The following is a 17,619-nucleotide window of genomic DNA, read 5'->3' as shown; positions in this document are numbered from 1 at the left end:
AGTTCAATAACATTTAAACTAGGGGTGTTAGGTGATTACAATTTTTTATCGCAATTAATCACATTACTTCAATAGTTAACTCGCGATTAATCGCACATATTGTGTCTAAATGTACAATGAAATATTTGTTACCTGAGTTTTCTTACTCTTAACATAAAAGTAGAAAAAAATTAAAACTAATTGAAATATGGCTGCATCTTTTAATCATTGATACAGTAATTTCATAATTCGTGAAATTGAGTCAAAATTAAAAAGCTGTACTGTAAAAAACTCACGATTAACCACACATTTTATATTTGTTCTAACTGTGCAATAAAATGTACAATCATTTTTTTTTTAGTTTTCATATTCTTGATAATGTAAAAGTGGAAAAAAAATCCAATTTATAGAAATATGGCTGCATCCTTTAGTCACTGATACACTAATTTAATAATAATTCATAACATTGAGTTAAAACTAAAAAGAAGTACTGTACTGTAAAAAACGAGTGATATTGATTTGTGTTGAGGTCATCTCTCTGCCACGAGATGGCATAATTGCATTTGTAAGACATTGGTGACAGCTCAGTGCATTTTTCTTTTCATATTAAGAGCTCTCTAATCTTTAACATGAAGTCACTTGTGAAATTCGGCACATTTTTAAAATTGTAAACTCGAACTTGACCCCAGTCTCCACAAATATGTGCATTATTATTAAATGTATTACTGCTAAATTTGGCGTGGACATATCTGTTGCATTGCGACTGGAATTCCCCCAGTACATGTTTTTCCAAGTAAGGGGCCGTCATTAATCGTGCGTTAAAAACTTAAGTGGTGTTAAAAGAACTTTAAAATGAACACACAAATTTTGACGCCCCTAATTTAAACCTTGATAAAGTTCACACGTATGTTGAAAGGTAATTGATTAATCGATTAAAATGCTAATGCTAGTCTAAGTGTGCACATGGGTGGAGTTTTCTTTCTTTTGGTATTTTTCTAGATGGGCGCCGTTATGGGAGTGAGCACAGGCAATTTATTTCTCGGCCAATGAAAGCGGCTCCCACTCATTCCCTTTAAATTCAGTGCTAGAGAATTTATTTCTACAAGGATTCAGATGGCTCGATGCATGCTATTGTCATGTTTATGAACGGAATATGAATTCATCTCCCAGACATATCTTGATCAACTTCCCCAAAATCGTGTTCGATCAACTGCTGCCACAACTTAGACCTGCTTTCACCTGGTCTAAAGTTTAGTTCTGTCCGCCGAGGGTAGTAATAGTGGTAGAGGTGGAAATTTGCAATAAATACGTGCCACTGCCATCCTCTATAATTACCATACAGTAATTATGCAGTTTATTTGTTTGGCAACCAATATTTGTAACGTTAGTAAGTTTTGTCATTTGTTTCATCCTGCTTGGTGATATTATGTTTGCTTTAATATTTTTTTTTCTGCCGTTGTTGTTATGTGGCATCCAATCTGCACAACGTGATGCGTCCCGAGGCCAAAATAATCTACATTTAGAACTTTTTTTTTTTCCCCGGGGTGAAAAGCTCAAGACAAAACACATTCAATAAAGAAAAAAAATGAAGATGAAGGTGGCATGTATTTTTGTAATTTCTCCAAACTTGTGTCCAAAAGTTAACTTGGAGCCATTAATCAAGTAGGGAGTTAAAGTTTCACCCCCTGACTCAGATTCTCCTCCTCGCTTCCTCTCTTTTTATGACCCTTCGCTTATGGAGGCAGCTCAATTGGCCTGCCACTTGGAACATCTTGATGTGTTTGTTTTGGCAATAAAAAAAGGATGCATCTGGCTTACAAACAGCTTATTTAAGTATATAAAATATCACATCATCAAGCCCTGTATAGAATAAAAAAAATAATAAGCACAGACTTTCACCAATGACCCTTCCAGCTGGCGTGCGAGAGAGGAACGAGAGGAAGACAGCAAAAACCACATCCTGGCCAGCCAAAAATCACATTTCCCCCCTCCATGCTGGAAGTATAGCTGCTTTGCATTAAAGTGTCACACGTGCATGGCGACGCCAGCGTCCGCCGCCCACCTCACATTTCATTAGCGGGGGCACGCTCAAACGTTACGCCAGCCGCCACGATGCCACAGCAATCACGCCGAGTCATCAAAAAAAAAAAGAAAGAAAAGTGGTCGCTGAAGAACGGGAAAGGGGAGCGGAGCAGCCATCGGAGCGATTGAAAGCAGAAAGTTTTGGGTGGGGGGGTTTCACGCTCAATCGCTTCATGCATGATGTATTTTCCAGAACAGTACAGGACTTAATGGCGCGGGTATACAAGCTTAATGAGAGTCCTAATAAACCACGATAAGCTTTTTTGAGGGCTTTATCAAAAGGTAGGTGAGCATATGGTGTAACAATTATGCATAATAGAGTACAGACTCCAAAGGGGCTAAATTCTTCCTATACACTACAACCAATTATAGGGATTAGCAATTTGGCTAGTGGTCTATAATATGATGAAAAGTCAAATTGATGAATCAATGCCATCATTAATATATTTTCCGCACAATACAGCAGTAACCCACCCACGGTCAGAATAGTTTTGGATTTTTCATTTGAGTTCGTTTTTAATTCACTTTGACTTAGATTCATTAAAATTCAGTATTTAGAGCAGGTTTGTTAGTTTTTAGTTTTTCAAAAATGATTTGGTTTAGTTTTATTATTAGTTTTAGCTTGTTTAAATATATTGGATATTTGCTGAGCGCAAGATAAAATAAAGTCCAATTTTGAAATGACTGTTTTCACCGTCCGTTTTCTGTACGGACACACATGACAATCAGTGGTACTTTAACCTTTAATCAATAGCAAAATAAATACATCCCGAAAGTTAAAAATTAAAATAAAAAATTATGATAATAATTCAATGAACATTTTCATTATAATCATATTTAATTTTAACTAGTTCTATAAAGAAAGAGGTAGTCTGTTTTCTCTTTTTTTTTTTTTTAAAGGACTTCCATTTTTATCTTAATTCATGAATGATAATGTTTTTTTTGTTTTTTTCAATATCAGTTTTCATTCTTTACAATTACCTTGGCAGTCCTCGACCATTTTTATGCCACCAGATCAGTTTCACAAAAGTGAGATATTTCAACAAACATGCATGGAGACAAATAAAAAAATAATAAAATGAAAATAAAATAAATAATATAATAAAAAAAATTAAAATAATAAAAAAAATTAAAATAATAAAAAACACAACTCTGCTAATTGTAGTCATCATATTTTATCATATTATATATTTTAGTGTGAGTCTTATACACGTTTCAATCTCAACTCCCTTTTTTCTGTTGAGCAGCGGAATGTCCGACGAGCAAGGCGACACAGTCTTCACACATCAGCGTGGGTCAGAGAGTAAGAAAATAAGATGCTGATGGATGAGAACAGCGGTTAGCTGCCAGAAACATGTAATTAGCAAACAGTCGACTTCAAGCATTAAATGTCCATGATCGTCAAATAAAGTCAACTAGAGTCGTATGCTGCATTCGAGGAACGTGGGAAGTCGGACGTATCCACCTCAAAACGTTCCAAGCGAATGTAAACAACAAAAATGGCTGATTCCGATAAATTGTTTGTTGTTGTGGTTAGTTACTTTTTTCGATGTACTAAATTCAAGTTATAATCGTGGAAATTATGTTTTGCCATGCACAGTCTTTACGTCTCTACGGGGTTCGACATTGTCAAGTGACGTCAGATTTAAGCCGGTCGGTGAATTCAAGGTCCCCCCCCCCCACCCCGAATTTGAAGGCGGAAAAGTCAGAGTTTAAGCCTAAAGTTGAAAAGTATGAATGTTAAAAATTAATTAATCAACTTTGCTTGTAAACCTGTTTACCTTATAATGCACAGGGCTAACGTAATTCTTATTCTTACTTGACAGTTCAGAATTTCAAAGTGTTACTTAGAAATTGTCTATGTATTTAATAAAAAGTTTGAGGCAGGCTGATATTGATTTCTTTCTATTACTTCCTGTTGGGGATTTTTATATATTTTTTCTATAAAAGCGATTGTTGAACATCTCATTCTTAAACATATATGCATTGGACAGTAAATGTTATTAACATGCGGCGTAAGAGATGCCGGCGGCGGTGTGCAAACGACAACCCCTGAGCCAAATTCGGACTTGTAGCCAAGACGAGTTTGCATAACATCAACAATCGTGAAGTTTTCATAAATCCTCGTAATACAATGTAGGTGTTAAAAACAAACAAACAAACAATAAAGCAGTTTCATTTATTAAAGCTGTCTTTCCTGTTTATGATTCATGCACCTATCCGTGTTTGTTTTTAATCAGGCTGCCGCAAGAAACAAGTGACAAATATATTTTCAGCATGTTTGAGGAAACAACTCATTAATACTGCACGGCGATACAAGCGCACTATTAGATGATGAAGTCACCCCCCCCCCCCCCCCCCCGCAGCACATGTGGATCAGTTTAAACACGCCCGGGTTTGGCCCACTTTCGCAATGTCACAGGACATTTATCTTTATTCCCTTCTTCCTCCCCGTGTACCTTGGAGAGAAATGACTTTTACACATGTGCTCTCTCTCTGCGTCCTCTTCCTCACACTTTTGCGAACACGTTTTTTTTTTTTTTTTTTGTGCCTCGTGCACGCACGCATGCATGCATGCATGTGCTTCTCGGGCTACCATCTGGAAAACATATCGTTCCACCCACCTCGTGGAGGGCTTAATAAGGGACGGCTTTAATTTTGACTTTTGCTCCTTTCAACCTCGTCTTCTCCTATTTCCAAGAGTTGTGACAGCTGAGTAATCAGAAGTCACTTAATTCTCAATTCGTGGAGAGGACTTACTGTATCGGTGTTGGCTAGCCATGAAAGCAATTCGTTGTAAAGAATGTCAAAAAAAAGAACATGGATGGACTTCTGACTGGATTTTCTTCAGACGACTTGAAAAATAACAAAAAAACTAAAAAATTGGGATATATAACTAAAATGTGCCACAAACTAGATGAGACAAATTGATCTCATCAACTTTCTCCTATGTGCATATTTTTTTTGCTTTTTCAAATATCGATATTAGTGGCAGGTAGTGTTAACTGTATCCGCCATTTTTAAATTTAGTCTCAGTTTTAGTCCAGTTTCAATCATGCTTGTTAGTTTTCATCAACCTTATCACGTTTTTATTTAGTCGATTTAATCTTTATTTTAGTCCAAGAAATTTTTTTATTCGTTCTAGGACAATCATTTAACACCTGTATATTTTTTCGTCAGCAGATTATGTTGAACGTTTCGGATCTAAAATGATTTTACATTAAATTTTCTCCCATCTTTTTGATGAAAAACATCTTGACACACAATTACAGTATATCAACAACAAGTGGCTAGCTAGTAAGTTAGCTAGCATTAGTTAGCGATCAGATTATCATTGTTGTTGGAATGTTATAGCCGTTGGATTAATGTTATGTTATAACTATAATTTACTCTTTTTTTTTTTTTAATCTATCACCGTGAATCCACTTCCTGTCTGTTCAATGTGTTTGTGCATGTTGCACTTGCTCGCTGCAGATTTGACAAAATGATTTTGGTTTAGTTTTCGTTGACGAAATTAACACTAGTGGCAGGTCACCACATTTACAATTAACCAATCTTAAGTATTGAAAATAACCTTAACACGTTTATGATTATTTAAAAGCTCTGAAAGAATGTTTATAAATAAATAATAATACAGTGGTTGTCTTTTTTTTTTCTTTCTGGAAATGACAGTTTCTTTGAATTTTTTTTTACATTAGATTGATTGATGATTGTGCTTTAAGAGTTCATTAAATGTACAGCATTCATATATATATATATATATATATATATATATATATATATAAAATAAAAAAATAAAATAAATAAAATAAATAAAATAAATAAAATAAATAAAATAAATAAAATAAATAAAATAAAAAGAGCAATGATGATGACATTTCCAAATGAACAATACTGAGCTCTTTAAAGAAAGAAAAAAAAAAGTACAGCATTTTGATTGTTGCTAAAAGTAGTTTCTGTTTTCTGCTAAAACTGCCAAATATTCTGAATTTTATCACATGAAACATGATTTGCATATAGAAGGCTCTGTGCACTAATTTCTGTTTTTCCTCAATATTACATAAAACACAAATAAAATACTGTATAAGAATGCTACAGCCTCATCAATACCAATGCCATGACTTTTTTCTTCTTCTTTTTTTTACAAAAATATCAAATATCTCAAAAAGTAGAGCCAATTTGGGAAAAAAAAACATATGGAATATTTTGGTTCAGTGACCTTCTTGGCACCAAAATGTGTGTCGACCAATGCTACGGCAATTGGATTCCATATGGTTATTGAGATTTGCATATTTAATACGATTATTTACTATATTACAATATAGTGTTTTTTTCCATGTACTAAGGTAGAGCTACGTGCAAAAATAATGTTAACTTCTTCAGATTGTATTGATCGCTAAAAGAAAAATAACCTTTCCACAGTGCCCGTAAATAAACTTCTCTAGAGCACAAAAGAAATACTTGAAGTGTGCGGCAGGTCACTGTTCACATTCCAGCATGTATATGAGCATCCTCCTGGCCTGAATGATCCTGCCTTGACTTGCAAACGGCATCCTAAATAGAAGATAAGAGATAAAAAAAAAGAGCCTCTCGAGCCGCGTCTAGACGAGCTGTGACACACAAACAACTTCTCTTGACTTGCAACTGTATCAGCCGTAACAACCCCGACGGCCTCCGTTTCACTTATATAAGAAAAGATTACGCAAGCGGCGACACCACGAGGAGCAGACGAATATAGCTCAGCCGATCTCTGTGTATGCGCGCGCGCGTGTTTGATCAAGTGCGCGAGCCGCAGTATATCTGAAGATGCGCCCGAGTTGACGGGTGGAGGCAGACAGGCAGAGATGGAGGAGGACGGTTCCGGAGAAGTGGCCAATTTGTCATGTCACTGCAGCTTGAATGTAGAAACTGTTTGGGCTAGAAAAAAAAAAAAAAAAAGAGTACTTTTTTTTGTAATATTCTGCAGGAGTACCATCAGTGATGTAAACGTGAAGTAAATGCAGCAAATGAGTGAGGAGGGGGGGGGGGGTGTGAAGGTGGGGTTCTGACTTTTAAACAGCAGAAGGCTTGCGAGAGCTACTTCCACACTTCAAGGGCTTTTGTGACAGCGAAGCGGCGCCGTTCGGCACCGTCAGCAGTTTTGCTTGTGAGCATGTGTGTGTGTGTGTGTGTGTGTGTGCGCGCGCGTGTGCCTATCCATAGGGAATGAAAACTCCCTGTTGTTGTTCCATAAAGCAAGGACGCCACACAGCTGAAAGGGCACGCACATTCAGTCACATGATAAATAACTGGCCACACAATTAGGTACACCTGCACTCACTAGAGAGTTGTATCACAATCATTTGAAGAGGCAGTGAAGGTCCCCAACTAAACTCCAGCAATAGTCGCTGGTCCCCACAAAGTAGTAAGAAAATATGCTTTGCATGTGTTACTGCTCCATGTGTGTCAAAGCAGTTTTTTTGAAGGTTTAGAAATAACGTGACATTGATGCTAATTCATGTTAGCATAGCTAGCAGACTTTTCGTTAAATGACATTGGTTTTGTCGAACATTTTGGTGTTTAAATTAGGGGTGTCAAAATGTGTGTGTTAATTTTGAGTTAATTTAAAAGTTCCGTTAACGCCACTATTTGTTTTTTTAACGCACGCTTAATGACCGCCCCTTACTTGCAAAGCATGTACTGGAGGAATTCCAGTCGCAACACTGCAGACACGTCCACGTCAAAATTTAGCAGTACATTTTTGAACTCATTCACTGCCATTGACGACTATAGCCGTCCAAAATTTATTTGAACTATTTCTATTAGTTTAAAAAAAAATATCCACTTTTGTTACCAAGAAACCTCGAATTTTTGTTATTGTACATTTAGAACAGATACAATTTGTGATTAATCGTGAGTTAACTAGTGAAGTCATGCAATTAATTACGATTAAAAATTGTAATCGCCTGATGCTCCAAATTTTTAATAATCTTTTCTTTCTTTTTTTTTATTGTGTCAGGCGATTTAATTTTTTTATTGTAATTAATTGCATGACTTCAATAGTTAACTCACGATTAATCACAACTTTTACTATTCTAAATGTGTCTGTTCTAAATGTACAAAAACCAAATTCGAGGTTTTCATACTCTTAACAAAAGTGGGGATTTTTTTTTAAACTAATAGAAATAGTTCAAATGAATTTTTGATGTCTATAGCCGTAATGGCAGTGAATGAGTTAATAATGAATATACTTGTGTTGACTGGGTTGAAGTTCTAGTTTACAATTTAAAAAATGTGCAGAATTTCACAAATTACTTAATGTTAAAGATTAGATAGCTCTTAATATGAAAAGAAAAATGCACTGAAATTTCACCAACGTCAATTATGCCATCTAGTGGCAGAAAAATTACCACATTTTTTTTTACAGTACAGCATTTTAATTTTAACTCAATTTCACGAATTATGAAATTACTGTATCAATGATTAAAAGATGCAGCCATATTTCAATTAGTTTTAATTTTTTTCTACTTTTATGTTAAGAGTTAAGAAAACTCAGGTAAAAAATATTTCATTGCACATTTAGACACAAAATGTGCGATTAATCGCGAGTTAACTATTGAAGTCATGCGATTAATTACGATTCAAAATTGTAATCACCCCTAGTTTAAATATCAAATGCTTCATTCTCTGTTGTTTTACTATCCTCTCTCATGTCTTGACTCTCACACGAGGCTACATAAGCCACCAAAATACTACAAACACGTCTCGGTAATTGGGGCTGATGAATGTGCAGCATCATGCAAGCGCTTGCCTTTCATCAAAACAAAACTGCAATTTCCTTCATTTGCTTTTATCCTGCACAGTAGTCGCAGATGAAAGTTTCGGGTCCTCGTATAAATAGGGCGTATCCTCATATGACATTTTGACCATTCGCCATGAATATGTATGACCGCTTCTGTAGCGACGCACTGCCGGCTTCTTTGAAACAACGCCGCATCCGCACGTACAAGCCATTTAACAACATGCAAATGAGAAAGAAAATGAGACAGCGTGATTAAACAAGTAGCCAGAGGGCTCATAGCAAGTAATAATAGTACATTTTTACTCTCTTGGTTGAGGTTAGCAGCCTCTCAGGAAATTAACATGTCCGTGAACCTCTCTTAAAGGAAGGCAGTTTGAGCATGATTGCAAGACAAGAGCATTACCGCCATTACAAAAAAATGGAGTACAGTTATAGTTTGAAAACGTGTCGACTTTGCTCCCCGAGAGGAAGTGTAGCGTGACAGAGTCGCAGAGGGAGAGTTAACCATCTCTGAAGTTGTCCACCTGGCAGCGGCAGGGGGATTTACAACAATATGTAAGCGCTCGCGCGCATCGGATTGCGGCAGTGAGAGCGCAGCGTGGTCGGGACGAGTTATTCAAAGAGTGGATTGTGAAGAAAAAAAGAAAAAAAGTAACCCACACCTTAATTTATTTATGATATTGTATGTTGGCTATTTATCAGTTTCATGTCACAATTATGTCAACTCAAATGCAACTTGGAGCAACAAAAAAAATGAACAGAGATACAATTTTGGGGCATTTTTTTGAGAGATCATGTAGGCTACGAAACACACAAAATTTGAACACGATCCAAATAAAGCTGATCTATGTCCCGTACACAGAAGAACTATCCAACAATCAACAATTATTAATGAAGAAGTGTCTTTGAGGATCTAGAAAAGTGCGATAAAAAAAAATATATATTATCAAAATGAATTTGAATTGATTACTTTATTTAGAATATATTTTCACTGCAGCTAACAAATGATCGGCACGTCTAAACCAAAAAAACCCCGCATAATTTGGATGATGTCAACACTTCTGGTTCATGATTGGATCCTCGCTAACCATTCACGGCCGCAAGCTGATTTTTGCATGATGTTCATGTTAAAAATGTTACATACAAGCTTGGTAAGTTTACAACACGTTACAGTCATACTATCCTGGCGCGCACGATAACAAGCAAAAACATGACCCCCCCCCCAAAAAAAATGTTTTCCCCATGTTGTTCTTATGTGGGAAAAGAGTCGAAATAAGTAGAAAAATAAAATAAAAATGCAAAAAAAGTCCAGCAGATAAAATGTGGGTCCGAAGGGGTTAAGTATTGGTGGCTGGTATCGGCAGCCTCCAAGAGTACCGATAACCTTAAAATCAATCTGATACGTACAAGGTTAAAACAATTAATAATCTTGAAACAATTTCGAAGAATCAATTATTCAAGCCATTCCCGATCATAAACATAACTGAGTGTGGAAAACATTTATTTATCTCCTATTTCCGTTCATACTGCCCCCTATTGGTGATCTTGCGCCTGACTCGCATTGGCTTTTAATTACGACCACCAAAGCGATAAAGGCCGTCGCGTGTCCGCTTTGTTGCGGCGTCGGCTGCTAAACGAATAGCAAAGCAAGCATAAACAAACACTCCTGCATCATCTGGGAAGCTGTGATGGGTGAAGAAGAACGTCAACACACACACACACGCACGCACGTACACACACACACCCGGTTAGGGCGAGTGCGGTGGCACTCAGCAGTAAAGTGCAGCCATCCCTGGCTGGCACATAGGACACACATTCACTCTGTGACAGTGTCACACCACATGATTTATGACGGGTAATTATGGTTATAGAGGTGACATCATATCCTACTCACTGGCTCCCCCATGTATCCACGCTGTGTGTGTGTGTGCGTGTTGTGTTGTGTTTTGTGTTTGGTTTGTGTGACTCATTAGTTATGCTGTCTGGATACATCAGCAACTATCTTTTGTTTTGTTTTTTTTCTTCTCACAGAAGGAAAGACAAGACGTGTCACAACAACATAGCTCGCAGTTCTTCCAGACGTGCAAATGCACAAATATACGCACATATGGTTAATTCATTCACTGCCATTGACGGCTATAGACGTCAAAAATTGAACTATTTTTATTAGTTTCCATTTTTTTCCATTTGTGTTAACAAGAGTATGAAAACCTACGTACCTTTTTTATTGTACGTTTAGAACAGATATAAAATTTGTGATTAATCGTGAGTTAACTCGTGAAGTCATGCGATTAATTACGTTTAAAAATTGTAATCGCCTGATGCCCCTAATTAAAAAAAAGAAAAGATTATAAAAAATTAGTTAATTAGTTGTAATTAATCACATGACTTCACTAGTTAACTCACGATGAATCACACATTTTATATCTGTTCAAAATGTACAATAAAAACAATTCTAGGTTTTCATACTCTTGTTAATAAAAGTGGGAAAAAAATGTGAAACTAATAGAAATAGTATGAATATTTAATTTTTGACGTCAATGGCAGTGAATGAGTTAAAAAATAAGTCATTAAAAAAGCTTTTCCTACTCAAAATAAACAGACTATTATTGGTTCTTTAAAAAAAAAAATCCACTTCAGCCAGTCTGAATTTAGAGTTGCACCTTCAGTGCAGTACCAAGTTGTGCCACAACACATGCTGCCAGCACTGAGCTCTACTAACAAGACATGCCGTGTAACTAAGGGCAAGAAGAAAAGCCAGCAAAAGCCCCCAACTTCACTTGTATGCGTTCCATGTGCATTGTTTGAAAGTTCGTAATTATCCTAACATCCATGCTAATTTCTGCTAGCCTGTCTATGAGGTTTCCCATTATATGTTAGCATTTACCTCCATTGATAAAATTACATGGTTTGCTTAAAAATGTTGGTGTTTAATTGTCTTTTGTATGATGTGCATGTTTTACAGCTCACCTCAACTAGGAGTGACGTTTTCTCTCTTATTTAGAGAAATGTGCAAGCAAGGGAGTCTCAAAATGGTATTTGCTCAAAAAGTGTTTTAAATCAAGTTCGGGGCAGGTCGCGAACGTATCTCCCGTGATAAATGGCGTTTTACTGCAGTACGGAGATGTAGTGCTTACCGCGCTTGCCTCCAGGGTTTCCGGATTCAAATCTTGGCCTTGTGTGGTTTTCCTGCATTCCCCCAAAAAAAAAAAAAAAAAAAGCATGTTAGTTTAATTGAAGACTAAATTGTCCATAGGTGCGAAAGTAGCATGAATGGTTTTCCGTGCTACCAATATATAGCATATATAAACTCGCAGGAGTTGGCAAATACTTTTCATGTTGATTCACCAAATATGACCAATTAGAAGTCTTCCACGCCGCTTTGGGCAGTCTGGAGGCTCACAAAGTCGGTCGGTCATGAGCGGCGTTTATGTGTAGAGGTCAGTGAGACGTACATGACAGCGGGCTTAATAAGCCAGTTAGGGAAAACAAAAGGCATGGGAGTCATCATGAGTGGTTTCATCTTATAGCAGTCAGCCATAGCCACGGGGCTCTTCGTACACAAAACGGCCTTCAAAAAAAGTCCACATTTGAACTCGAGGCAGCAGCAGCCAAAAAAAAAAAAAAAAAAATCAAAAATCTAAATCAAAACAGCCTCTTTGTCTTGAAAGTTGCCAAAGCGCAGCATTTACATACGCTTTGCAAATCCAAACACATCCCCGCCCCTGACCCCGCAACTGTTTTAACTAAAGTGAACCCGCTGGCCTGCGCTTAATCCCTCACAAGGTCGTTCAGAAATCATTCATAGAGCCGCGAACGAGTTGCTGGGCTGACGGCCAAGCGTAGTTTTCCGCAACTTTGTTAAGAAATGTGATGTTTGTAATTAGAAAAGCGGAGCGTACTTCATCCCGCCCGTGTTGCCGTCCACTTTGATGCGTCATGTCTCTGCGTGAGAATGGGCCTCCCCACAACGCTGCGAAGTTCTGTGCAAGATGACAAATATGGATTCATAAGTCTGTTTGACAAATTACAGTCAGCGACGGTTTTACAAGACACTCACAAAATACGCGAGCGCGTGTATCGTAATGTACCATATAAACAGAATTACAATCAAATGTATTGGCCAAATTACGCAAGCAAATTTAATCGAGATCACATCCTGATTAAGATGTTTACGCCGCTGTCAAATCCCCCAAAATACCAAGATGTGATTTGTTGTACTTATGGACACGTTAACAAGCATCCGGGATTTGCCTTTCCCTCCGTTTAACTCTTCGGCTCCTCGATATTGATTTCACAAATGTTTGCGCCTTGGCAGAGGCCTTTGCTTTGACGCTGACGTAAAAAGTGAAACTTGGCTCTTGAGAAAAGCATTTTCCTTCCAGATGAAGAACTGCCAATAAACTCTGGTTTTTGACAGTGCGTCATCATCCCCCCCCACCCCCCCCCCCAAAAAAATCATGAGAACAACTCATAAAGCCCACCAGACTTGGGATCTGCTGGTAAAGCCATAAGCGTTCCGAAAAGCCAACTCACATGTGTGATAATGAACAACATGTCTGGTGAGGTCGACCTCTCGCTGTGTGCGTTGAGGTGGCCGCTGAGCCTCTTATGAAAACGTTTCATTTGAGAAGACAGCACTGACCCAACTCAGAGTCAAACAAAAGTTCGGAACTAAAAAAAAACAAAAAACGTGTATCTCAAATCATCATGCACTCTTAAGATGAACAAAAACAATAACATAATCAAATAGAATGCAAAGAAGAGTATGGTGTTCCACAGGGTTCAATGTTGGAGCCCATGCTGTTTTCATTGTATTTGCTTTCCCTGGGTCCTTCTCTTTGGAATGGAACTCCCACTAAACATTAGGCAAGCTCAGCATTTTTTTTTTATGTCTTTTATGGAGTTTACGGTTTTTGTTATTATTTCAACTGTCTTTGTCTTTAGTATGTCAGATTTTTTACTCTATGTGAAAAACTTGGTTGTTTTTAAAGCGCTCTATAAACAAGGTTGAGTTAAGTGACTCAGTAAGATGCTGTATATTAATCATTTTTTTATAAAGAATATATGCATAGGAGTATTATAATTTCACCTGTATACATGTTTTGTCCATATTTAATGTTCAAACATCTGTCGCTTGTAAAAACCATGACTATCAACGCTACAATTAGCATGTCAATAGTGTTATCTTTAAGCTAAGTTCATTTTATCCGCCATTTTAAAATTTAGTCTCAGTCCAGTTTCAATCGCGCATGTTAGTTTTTATCATAGTCAACCTCATCTTGGTTTTATTTAATCATTTTTTTAGTCTATGAATCGAGCATTTTAGTCTTTATTTTAGTCCAAGAAAGCGTCATTTTATTCGTCTAGTTTTAGTCAACAAAAACTGTCAACGTTTTAGTCTAGGACAATCATTTAACCCCTGTATTTTTTTGTCAGCAGATGATGTGGAAAATTTTGTATCTAAAACTATTTCACACAAAACATTTCTCACTTCACACACAATGAGAGTTTTAGTCTAGTCTAGTCTTCGTCTGGTGAAAATTTATTTTTGTTTAGTTTTCGTTGACAAAATTAACACTCGTGTTTAGAATTGAGGAGCCGAGCAAAATGCGCCACCCACCACTGGAGAATACGATATGTGCGAGTATGTGCGAGAGTCATGCTTCATAAAATACAGGATCAATTGAAATCGGAGTCAAAACCACAGTCGTCACACTGCAGCTCAACGGGAATATCGGGCTGTCGCTAAACTTACCGGGTTACTCATCCGGGAAGCGCGAGCGTTATAAAAAAATGCTGCGTCAATTTATTCAACAGATGTTGGGCCTATCAAGGAGTGCGAACTTGCTGCGCTGTCGGAAGCGTTAAAAGCGACGGCGAAGGTTTAAAAGCAACGCGCAAACGTGTCGTTTATCTTGTCACTGCGACCTGGAAGATTTGTGACATTTTGCACCTGCTTGTGTTTTTGCCGGCATACATTTTTAATTAGGAATCTGTTCCACTGCGCTGGCCCCGGCTCAGCGGAAGCCGAGTGGTTCAAATGATGACAACTGTCCGTGGAGATGATGTAATTTAGGTTGTGTCACAGCAACGCTGACACATTTTAATTTTAGCACTCGCGGGCTGCATGTAGGTCGCCGTCTGCAACTGCCTGACCCGCTCAGCTCTCTCTCTTTCAGCGCCGTGAAAAAAAACACATCCCGACTTGAAGGATCATTTGCGTTGGCTGCGCGATGAGATGGTTAAGATAGGCCTCCGCGCTATTTTTAGACGCTTCCTTAAGCTTACACAACGGCGGCGTTCGCCGCTCCCGCTCCGCCGTGGCAGCCTTTTAGAAAATGTTGATCCAAGCCTCCGTGTTCTCAGAACTTGTTGGGAGCTTTTCAGGCGTACGACGGCACACAACACCTACCGCTATGACTCACGGGCGGTTGGAGCACAATGCTCAACAATGAGTTCGCCGTGTGCAGTACGCAGTGTGCCACGATGTCGAAATGACTCCAAAGTCTTGAGTGGGTGGACTTGTCCGATCGTTTCATGCGCCTAATGGCCTCCATCTGTGCATGTTGTGAAGGCTCTGAGGCGGTTTACAGCGGTGCATGACTCCGCTTTCATGTTTGTATCGGTGTCATCCAAACAGTGGCGCCGGTAACGACAAATACAAAGGGGTGTCAAACATATAGGGCCCGTGGGCCAGAACCAGCATTTAAGGGCGTTCAAACTTCAGTTTTTCAGTACAATTTGCTCATTCCCTGCCATTGACGGCTATAGACGTCAAAAATTCATTTGAACTATTTCTAAAACTGCTTTATTTGTACATTTAGATATAAAATGTGTGATTAATCGTGAGTTGAATAGTGAAGTCATGCGATTAATTATGATTAAAAAAAAATTAATCGCCTGACACCCCAAATTTTTAATAATCTTTTTTTTTTGAGAAAAAAAAAGAAAAGATGATATTTAAAAAATGTTTTTAAAACAATTAAATGTACTTTTTTTTAAAAAAAAAAAAAGAAAAGAAAAGATTATTAAAAATTAGGGGCATCAGTCAAATTTTTTAGTTAACGTACGATTTATCACAAATTTTATATCTGTTCGAAATGTACAATCTTTTTTCTAGGTTTTCATACTCTTGTTAACAAAAGTCGGGAAAACATGTTAAACTAATAGAAATAGTTCAAATTAATTTTTGACATCTATAGCTGTCAGATGGCAGTGAATGAGTTAACTGTTGTTGCCGATTTTGCTAGCATGCATGCTAGAGTATGTTTTAGTGTAAAAGCATGCTACCGCATGTTTTAAGCTAGCATATGTTTTACCATGCCTGCGCCCAATCATACTTATGTATGTGTTAAATACAGAAATAGCACCCGCAACTGAGACTGCACCTTTTAATACCCTATGGTCGTGAAAATATACGGTAATAATAAATTGGAATATTTTCCAAATGTACTTTCAATTAAGCAAAACCTGTTGACAATTTTAAGTTAAACGGAGTTGCCGGCCTCTGTTGAATAGGCCCGTAAATAATAAAGTAACCAATTCTAGTCCTCGAGGGCCGGAGTAGTGCAGGTTTTAGATGTTTCCGCCCACTAGCACACCTGATTCATATAATCAGCATGCATTATCTTTAGTATTAGGTGTGTTGGTAGGCGGAAACATCTAAAACCTGCAGGACTCTGGACCTCAAGGACGGAATTGGGGAACCCTGTCTTATATGCTCCCAACTTTGTGGGAAAACTTTGCAAAAGGTCTCTTTTGTGCCCCATTACACAAAGCGAGGCCCATAAAGTCATCAAATTGAATTTGGAGAACTGTGTTTTAAAAAGTTAAGTAAGGAGGAGTGAAACTCTACAAAACGTTTTTTTTTTCTTTTTCATATGGCCTCACGTCTGGATGCTTCAGAAATGTTTTCTGAAAAAGTTTGAGGAAACAACTTTCTGGATGAACGTAAGCACGCTCCAAAGTCTTCTATATTTTATAATGTATGTTTTCAAATCGTTAAGTGTGCCAGTCTGCAGTTTATCTACTGATGGAGCTTTAATGGGGGCGCAACCCTGTTTATCCCGTCCAAGAGCCTGAGGGGGGCAAACATGGTCCCCGTCCACTCCCAGACAGCATTCAACCTCACGCTTACTGCCGGCCACTATTGGATTGTACTGTAATGTGCATTGGCCCGGCCCAGCCCAGCCCAGGCCTGGCCCCGCCTCTCCTATCAGACACAGTAAGTAAACAAAGTGTAATCAGCGCTTTGCATGGAGTTGTTTCAACACCTGACAACAACAACAACAGATTTTGCCTCTTCCCGAATTCTTAGAAAATCACTGCAGCAGAGTCAACATCGGACATTTTAGCATCTGAAAATATGAGGTGTTTATGAAGCCATTTTTACCACCCTCGGAAACTAAAAGCAGCTTCGACGTAAACATGTACGTCGGGAAGCACTGGGGCTTCTTTGTGTACACGCTTTTATTTATGCATCAATATTCTACTTTAACGTGTGCTCTTATCTCGTCTTCTGTTGACCACAATGGCATTTAGTGTAAATGCAGCCCGCAGCATCACAAAGTTGGGCTGCACGCCATCGCAGCAGTTTGCGTATTTCTTTCGATGTATGTGCTTTATGACAGAAAAGTGGCTACAAAGTGCCGAGAGTGGAGCCCTTGCCGTGACGCCAACTGCCTTTGTGGCGTTTAAAGTGTGTTTATGTTGACTTTATGATATTTTTATGCTCCTGCCTGCCAATATTTGTGTCCTGTAATCTCTCCATGGGG

This window comes from Leptonotus elevatus, chromosome 19 (genome assembly GCF_054856555.1).
Source record: "Leptonotus elevatus isolate MCC_2025b chromosome 19, RoL_Lele_1.0, whole genome shotgun sequence".
Taxonomy (NCBI): domain Eukaryota; kingdom Metazoa; phylum Chordata; class Actinopteri; order Syngnathiformes; family Syngnathidae; genus Leptonotus; species Leptonotus elevatus.
The sequence above is the reverse complement of the archived record's forward strand: the minus strand, read 5'-3'. Positions refer to the sequence as shown.